The sequence below is a fragment of the Penaeus monodon genome, chromosome 10, assembly GCF_015228065.2.
Source record: "Penaeus monodon isolate SGIC_2016 chromosome 10, NSTDA_Pmon_1, whole genome shotgun sequence".
Classification (NCBI taxonomy): Eukaryota; Metazoa; Arthropoda; class Malacostraca; order Decapoda; family Penaeidae; genus Penaeus; species Penaeus monodon.
In genome coordinates this window covers 18714221-18721720 of record NC_051395.1, presented here as the reverse complement: position 1 = coordinate 18721720, position 7500 = coordinate 18714221, and the positions used below count along the sequence as shown (strand labels likewise).

At 48.4% G+C, this 7500-nt stretch overlaps 1 protein-coding gene across 2 annotated transcripts in view; it reads left to right on the top strand.

Moving 5' to 3' along the window:
* LOC119577907 (ras-related protein ced-10-like) overlaps positions 1-7500 on the top strand; it is a 61897-nt gene that overhangs the window by 40863 nt on the left and 13534 nt on the right. Inside the window, exon 2 of one of the 2 annotated variants that reach the window (XM_037925572.1) lies at positions 458-919. The exons of the other annotated variant lie outside the window; for it this stretch is intronic. The gene's annotated coding sequence lies outside the window, so the exon portion shown is untranslated. The remainder of the gene's footprint in view (positions 1-457; positions 920-7500) is intronic. 2 annotated transcript variants of the gene reach the window in all.

Below are 7500 nucleotides of genomic sequence, written 5' to 3'. Positions count from 1 at the left end.
GCAGGCTGAGTATGAAATTGGGGAGAGAAAGAGGAGGGAGGGGAAGGGAAAAGGAGCAGAAGAGAGAGAGAGAGAGGAGAGAGAGAGAGGAGAGAGAGAGAGAGAGAGAGAGAGAGAGAGAGAGAGAGAGAGAGAGAGAGAGAGAGAGGAAGGGAGGGAGGGAGGGAGAGGCAGGCGGGGATATGGAGAAGGGTGCAGAGAGCGGGGGGGGGGGGGGGGTAAAGTAGGATGTTGTGAAAAAGGGAGACGAGTGAGGGATGAAGGTAGAGAGGATGAGAAGGATTGTGGGATGGAAGCAAGAGGATCACAGAGCATAAGCAGGTCCTATACAGAGGGGCGAAGGATAATCTCCGCGCATAAGGGTTGTTAGACAAATCAGGGGCCAGTGTTGTGCGACAGGCGCCCCTCACTCCATTATCCTCCTTGCCCCTAATTCGCTTTCCTCTTTCTCTTGCAGCGCCAGCGAGGGAGTGCCAGCCAAGGGATGCCAAGTCCCCTATCGCGGCGTCACTGACTTCCCAGCCAGACAACCGGGCCAGCTGTGCAAGCGAAATGTGATACTTGTCCGTGAAATGTGAATCTGTTCAGTGGTTCCTTCTGGCCAACAACGTTTCTAGTGTGTGCTGTCCCGCCCGACGCTCGCCGACTCTCAACGTTTGTGGTCTCCTGCCAAACACACCATGTGCTAAGGCCTGTTTTCCGGAGACTGTGTGTTTGAGTTTTAGAGAGAATAAAAGGACATTATTAAGAAAAAGGAGCAAAAACCGATAAGGAAATAGATAACAGATAGATAAAAAGAAAGAAAATACTGTTATTTGGTATTAAGTGTTTCTTACCATGTAATCATCGACGGAGGGTGCGCTGTCAAGAGTCCGTGAGAGAATCCTAAAGGAGTCCCACACGCATCAAGTAATCCCAGGTAAGTCTCCCAAATAAGGGCAGTTCATCTTACAAATCGTAAGTCGCGTGGTGGTGTCTAACAGGGCTTCAGTTGGGAAGTGAAGGACCAAGGGAAAAGTCAGGCTCTGTTCAGGCTTGGAACTGTATCGGCAGGATAGGTCGCTTAGATTGTGAAAACGCCATTAAGGTATTACACGGTAACAGGCGTTACAGGCACTCCTATTTAGCAAGGACTGAATGTTGCCCCACGTAAAGAAGAGGTAAGGACGCTAGATCACGCGGAGAATCCTCGCGCCCACACAGCGGATCCTGCACCACACACGGATCATCCAAGAACACATAGAGGAAGTCCCAGAGCACACACGGGGAATCTTAGAGAAGACACACTAGTCTCGGGCCATATTCAAGGTTCCCTCGGCATTTACGGGGATCTTGAACAGATGAGCCGGATTTGGAGCACCTAAGTTGAGGCTGTTGGTATTTTTGAAAGAAGAAATAGGTATACATGGGATACATGAAAAAGTAAAACCTGGGGTATACGGGGAATCGAATGAACCGGAGACGTTGGTGCAGGCGGGCCATCATAGGAACTCAGGGGGGACCGTAGGGCACTCATGGAAGTCAAATCAGGAACGCTTTAAGGGAGACGAGGGATTGCGGAAGCACAAGACGCAGCGCGTGGAAGAGTAAAAGAAAAATCGAGAACAAGCAAATAATCGGAAAAGGAGGTCAGTGTTAGAAGTAGGAAGAGAGAGAGAGAGAGAGAGAGAGAGAGAGAGAGAGAGAGAGAGAGAGAGAGAGAGAGAGAGAGAGAGAGAGAGAGAGAGAGAGAGAGAGAGAGTGTGTGTGAGAGAAAAGCGATAAAAAAGAGGCAATGGAGAAGAGGAGAGGAAAAAATATACCGTCTCGAGTTTGGCCGAGGTGAAACGCCGATAAAACACTCGAAAGATTATTTATACCTGAGGCGCGCGAGGTGGTGGAAGTGGAGACGGAGGTGGAGTTGGAAGTGGAGATAAAGGCAAAGGTGTAAGCGAGGAAGATGGAATCATAAGAGGCAACATTGACGAACGAATGACGACGGTAGAAAGGAAAGTGAAGGTGTTGAGAAGGAAAACAAAAAAAGAGGAGGGTAGTGGTTCCCAGCCTCGCCGTGCCCATTGAACGTTCGGTAAAACTTCCTGTCAACATGGGGACGGTGGGAACGTGTACAGAGGAAGGGAAGGCGAGTAGGAAGAGGAATAAAAGAGGCCAAAGGGCAGTACTCGGTGAATATGGGAGAAGAGATAGAGAAAGAAGAAATTAAGAATTTGTGTGGAGAAACAGCGTATATGGAAGATAGAAAATAAGATATAACAAATACTACACTGGAAAGAATAAGAACAGAGAAGAATAACGAAAAAGATGAAGATTTAACGCCAAAGATGTTGGGGAAAGGCGGGAGAGAAGATAAATTAGTCTGAATCAGAGGAAAGAAGGAAAGGCGTAGTCAAGGTAGTAAGTATAAAAAGGTGAGACTGAGTGGGAATTGCGAGGGCGGAAGAAGAGAGAGACTCAGAAGAATGAGAAGTAAGAGGTGGAAGGAGAAAAAAAAATGAGGAAGAGATTGTGAAAAAGACACTGGGAGGGGAAGGGGTAGAAATGTGACGGAAAAAGAAAAAGAAAGGTAGAAATGGAAGATGAAACAAGTTAAAGAAACGTAAGTGAAGGTTTGGAGACGAAAGGAGAGATGGAAGTATAAGTTAGAGAGAGAGTAATAACAATGATAACAATAATTATAGTAATGAAGAGGATGATAATGGTAATAAGGAAAATGAGTAACAGAAGAACGAAAAGAAGAAAAGCAAAACTTGGGGGTAGTAAAGGACAGGAAGGCCGGAGTAGGAAGGCCCTGCATGCATAATGGAGAACATTCCCAGGGACCGCAGATAAATATGGACGATGAAAGACAAACTGGTTAAAGAAAAGAATAAGTAGAAATATAGAAAAATAGGATGTCAAAAAAGAGGAGGAAGAGAGAAGGGTAAAGGCTGATGAGACTGTGAGTGAAGTCTCGAGAGAGATTAACGTGGGAGTGAGTGTGCTCGAGACTACATAATTGTGCGACGCGAGACGGAGGAGGCATCTCGAGAGCAGGCGTAGGGGAAGCGCAGGGGGAGGGCGGAGGGGAGAGAGAGGGGGGAAGAGGAAGAGGGAAGGAACAGCAGAAGAGGAGCGGGAGAAGGAGGGGGAGAAGAACATCGTGAGGGATTGAGAGAGATGGAAAAAGGAGTGAGGGTGATGTTGGTGAGAGAAAAAGAGAGAGAGGGAGGGGATTTAGGAGTGAAATGCGAGGAGAGGGAGGTAGAAGAGAAGAGACTGGAAGGGAGAGTGGGTGGGAAATGCAAATGACGGCTCTGAGTTCAACTACGTTTCGTATATAACGGACGGTTTTTCCCCCCCACGTTTAAGTTTGGAAATGTCAAAGTTGTAAGCTACGAGTGAAGTTGCGAGCCTTTTGTTCTTGTAGGAAAGGAGCTGCAGAGGCCCGTGACTCATTGTCCCCGGTGTTTCAGTGAAACGAAACGCGAGAAGCACAACATGAGCTAATCCTTGTCACGGCAGTCACGACTGCCCGAAGGGACGCGCAATAAAATCGTCATGACCGGGCCAGGAGTCGTCCCAGAACACTTCTCCTTTGAGACGACCTCCTCGTGCTCAAGTGGTCGTGAAGTCAAGAGTCGCATAATAACAAACTCGTTTTCGGTAAGCAAAGAACCCTGTTCCTACTGGTGACGAGGATGTCTTTAAAACTGCATTGCCAGCGCCACTGCACGCCGACCCCCCGCGCACGCAAGCTGCAGTTGTGGGCGGTGGGCACGTTGCTCCCCCCCCCCCCTTCTCTCTCTCTCTCTCTCTCTCTCTTTTTTTCTTTTCTTTTCTTTTTCTCTTTCTTTCTTCTCTCTCTCTTTTCTTTCTTTTTTCTTTCTTTCTTTCTTTCTCTTCTCTCCTCTCTCTCTGTCCGTCAGTCTGTCTCTCTCTCTCTCTTTTTTTTCTTTCTTTCTTTCTTCTTTTCTTTCTCCTTTTTCATTCTTTCTTTCTCCCTTTCTTTCTCTCTCTCTCTCTCTCTCTCTCTCTCTCTCTCTCTCTCTCTCTATCTCTCTCTCTCTCCTCTCCTCTCTCTCTCTCTCTCTCTCTCTCTCTCTCTCTATCTCTCTCTCTCCTCTCTCTCTCTCTCTCTCTCTCTCTCTCTCTCTCTCTCTCTCTCTCTCTCTCTCTCTCCTCTCTCTCTCTCTCTCTCTCTCTCTCTCTCTCTCTCTCTCTCTCTCTCTCTCTCTCTCTCTCTCTCTCTCTCCCCTCCTCCCTCCCTCCTCCCTCTCTCTCTCTCTCTCTCTCTCCTCTCTCCTCCTCTCTCCTCTCTCTCCTCTCTCTCCTCTCTCTCTCTCTCTCTCCTCGTCCCTTTCTCTCTCCTCGTCATCTCTCTCTCTCTCTCTCTCTCTCTCTCTCTCTCTCTCTCTCTCTCTCTCCTCTCTCTCTCTCTCTCCTCTCTCTCGTCGTCTCTCCCTCTCCTCGTCCCTCTCACTCCCCTCCCCCCTCTCCCTCTCCCTCCCTCCTCCCCCCTCCCTACCCTCCCTCCCTCCTCCTCCTCTCTCCTCTCTCCCTCTCTCTCTCTCTCTCTCTCTCTCTCTCTCTCTCTCTCTCTCTCTTTCTCCCTCTCCCATCTCCTCTCTCCCTCTCCCTCTCCTCTCCCTCTGTCCTTCCTCTGTCTCTGTGCTCGTCTCTGTCTCTGGGCTCTGTCCCCTGCTCGTCTCTGTCCTCTCGTCTCTCTCTCCTCTCTCTCTCTCTTCTCTCTCTCTCTCTCTCTCTCTCTCTCTCTCCTCATCCTCTCTCTCTCTCTTCTCTCTCTCTCTTTCTCTCTCGGTCGTGGAGTCGTGAATACCCTAATGAGCGGGAACGCGTCAGGTCGGGAAAGGTCGCACAGGTAAGGGAGGCAAGTTTAGGACGCAGCGACCAAGTGTGTATTCTAAAGATGTGTGGTGTGTGTGTGGAGGGGGGGGTGAACGGTTTGATGAACTGTGATTTTTTGGAGTCGGGAAATTTGCAAGCAGTGTCGTTAACGTATAACTAAAAGAGAGGTGTTAATATATAACTAGTATTCATTACTAGTGATTTACGGTGCTTTGAGACTAGAAGTAAAAATAAGTAGTCGGAATGCTTGTTTGTTTTTGGTTTGGAAGACGAATGTGCAGTATGTTAAAGGACAAACAAAGGACTAAATGTGCTTTTGATGCTATTAACTCGAAGTCTGATAGATGGGAGGGAACATGATTAGGTTTTAATAGACGTTAGCGAAGTTTCGACGCTCTTAAATTATTCATCCGGGTAAACAATTACTGGGTGCACGTATAGGCATAATTGCAAGGAACAGTTGGCAGACACAGAAATATGGAATCAAGTTGAAATGTCGAAACCTTTTGCTCTGCCGATGATGGAAACTTGAAAGTTGGTCACATGGGAAATTTTGAACGTTCCCTCGAAGGGAAACGGTGCGCCATTCCCTTGGCGTCACTTGTGACGTCGTTTATGACGGATGCGCGCACACACCTCCTACGTCACCGGCTTCTTTCCCGGATCCACGGGAAATCCGCTTGGAAACGGCGTGGAAAGAAATACCAAACCATAGATTTAGAAAAAGGCAAGAGTTCAGTGGTAGTGAGATCAGAGGCGGAGGAGAGGGACTGGGAAAGGAAGATGAGAGTGGGAGAATAGCGGGGGAGAAGGGGGAGGGAGAATGGGCAGAAAGAGACAGAGAGACAGGGGAAGGGAATAAACAGTAGAGAGAGTGATGTAGGAAACGAAAGAGATGCACAAGGCAGATGTAGAGGTATGAGAGAGAATAGAACAAAAATAGTAGTCGTACGTATTATCAGTAAAAGTAGCATTATCGGTAATGGTGATAGAAGAAAACGAGTTATGAAGCATATTTCATTTGTCGAATGATCAAGGTCAGGTGAAATATTCGCCGACCCGAGCCCCGTGGCACATCGTGTATAGGTCGGGTTCCGCGGTAGGACTGCACGGCAGCTCAGAAGAAAGTTTTGCCGCTCCATGCCACACGCATAAGCGGACACAGAAATAGCATATCGAGCAAGAAGCCCCCTCTCCCAAGCATGTCATGACCTGTGCTTTCAAGCAGAGTTTCCGCCTTGGAATTCCATTTCCTCGGAGGCTTCAAAAGACGCCCTCCAGCCGCGTCACCGGGAAAGGCTGCCTCGCGGGGCTGTCGCAGGCGGCGCCGCCATTATCACGGGGCGTGCGATCGAAAGTCATGAGAGACGTTTTTCATTTCACTTTTTGTATAATGTTGTTGCTGTTGCTGTTGCTCGTCGAATTACCACAAGCAGTTATGCTAGGTGAACTTAGCTTGCTATGGAACAGGTGTAATCACGTTTCCGGATCTGTGTTTGGGTGATAAGATTTGCACATTTTCGAATATAATCTGGAATGACCAGAGTGAATGAAAGTTGGAAATATGAGGACCAATTCGCATATACTTTCCGCGATGCGGCATACGGAGGTATATTTAGAAATGCCCTCCACACAACGCCAAGCTGCCCATACCCTCCCCACACCCCAGACGTCCCTCTCGTCCCTCGCCCACGCTCGCCCGCACCGCTTGACCTCTGACCTTGCAGGCGACTCTCATGGGAGATGTTCCACAGTGCCTTTGACCCTCTGCCATTTCCCTTGCAGTTACTTTGGTCTCCCCACGTGGGAATTTTGGGGTTTTGAGGAATGTAAAATGTATGATTATCACTATTTTTTTATTTGCACACACTCGTATCTATATAAGATTCCTTCATAAACATTACAAGTTAGGTGTAACACAAATAACCCGAACAATATTGACCCTCAATCTAAAAAAGTTGTGCAGATAGGCTGGCCACTTTCCTACCGAGGGCCCTGCAGACCAAACCGGAAAAGAAGACGGAAAGGCCGAAAGTCCCGGATAAGAGTATTGGCAAATCGCCCTTCGGTTGTACAGATGAGTAAGGGATCTGAGTACAGTGCGATTTAGTGAGGATCGAGTTAAGTTCCCTGATGGGGCCTTTTCGCACACCTGGGGGAGGCTGCATCCTGCTGCGTCGGGAGAAGGAGAAGGGGAGGAACGGAAATAGGGAGAGGCAAATCAAGAGGGAGAGAAGGAGAAAGATGGATGAAAAGAGGTATACAAAAAAAGGAGGGAGAAAAGGTGGGGAGAGGGAGAGAGGGGGGAGAGGGGGAGAGAGAGAGAGGGGGAGAGAGAGAAAGGGAAGGGGAGAAAGAGAGTGAGAGAGAGAAGGGGGAGAGAGAGAGAGAGAAAGAGAGAGAGAAGGGAGAGAGAGAGAGAGAGAAAAAGAAGAGAAGGGGGAAGAAGGGGAGAGAGAGAAGGGGAGAGAGAAAAAGAGAAAAAGGGGAGAGAGAAGAGGGGAGGAGAGAGAAAAGAGGAGAGAGAGAGAAGGAGGGAGAGAGAGAAGAGGAGAGAGAGAAGAGGGAGAGAGAGAGGGGGAGGGAGGGGGAGGGAGGGAAAAGGGAAATGGAGGGAGGTGATTCATGTTTTAAAGAATCATTCGATGTGATGAA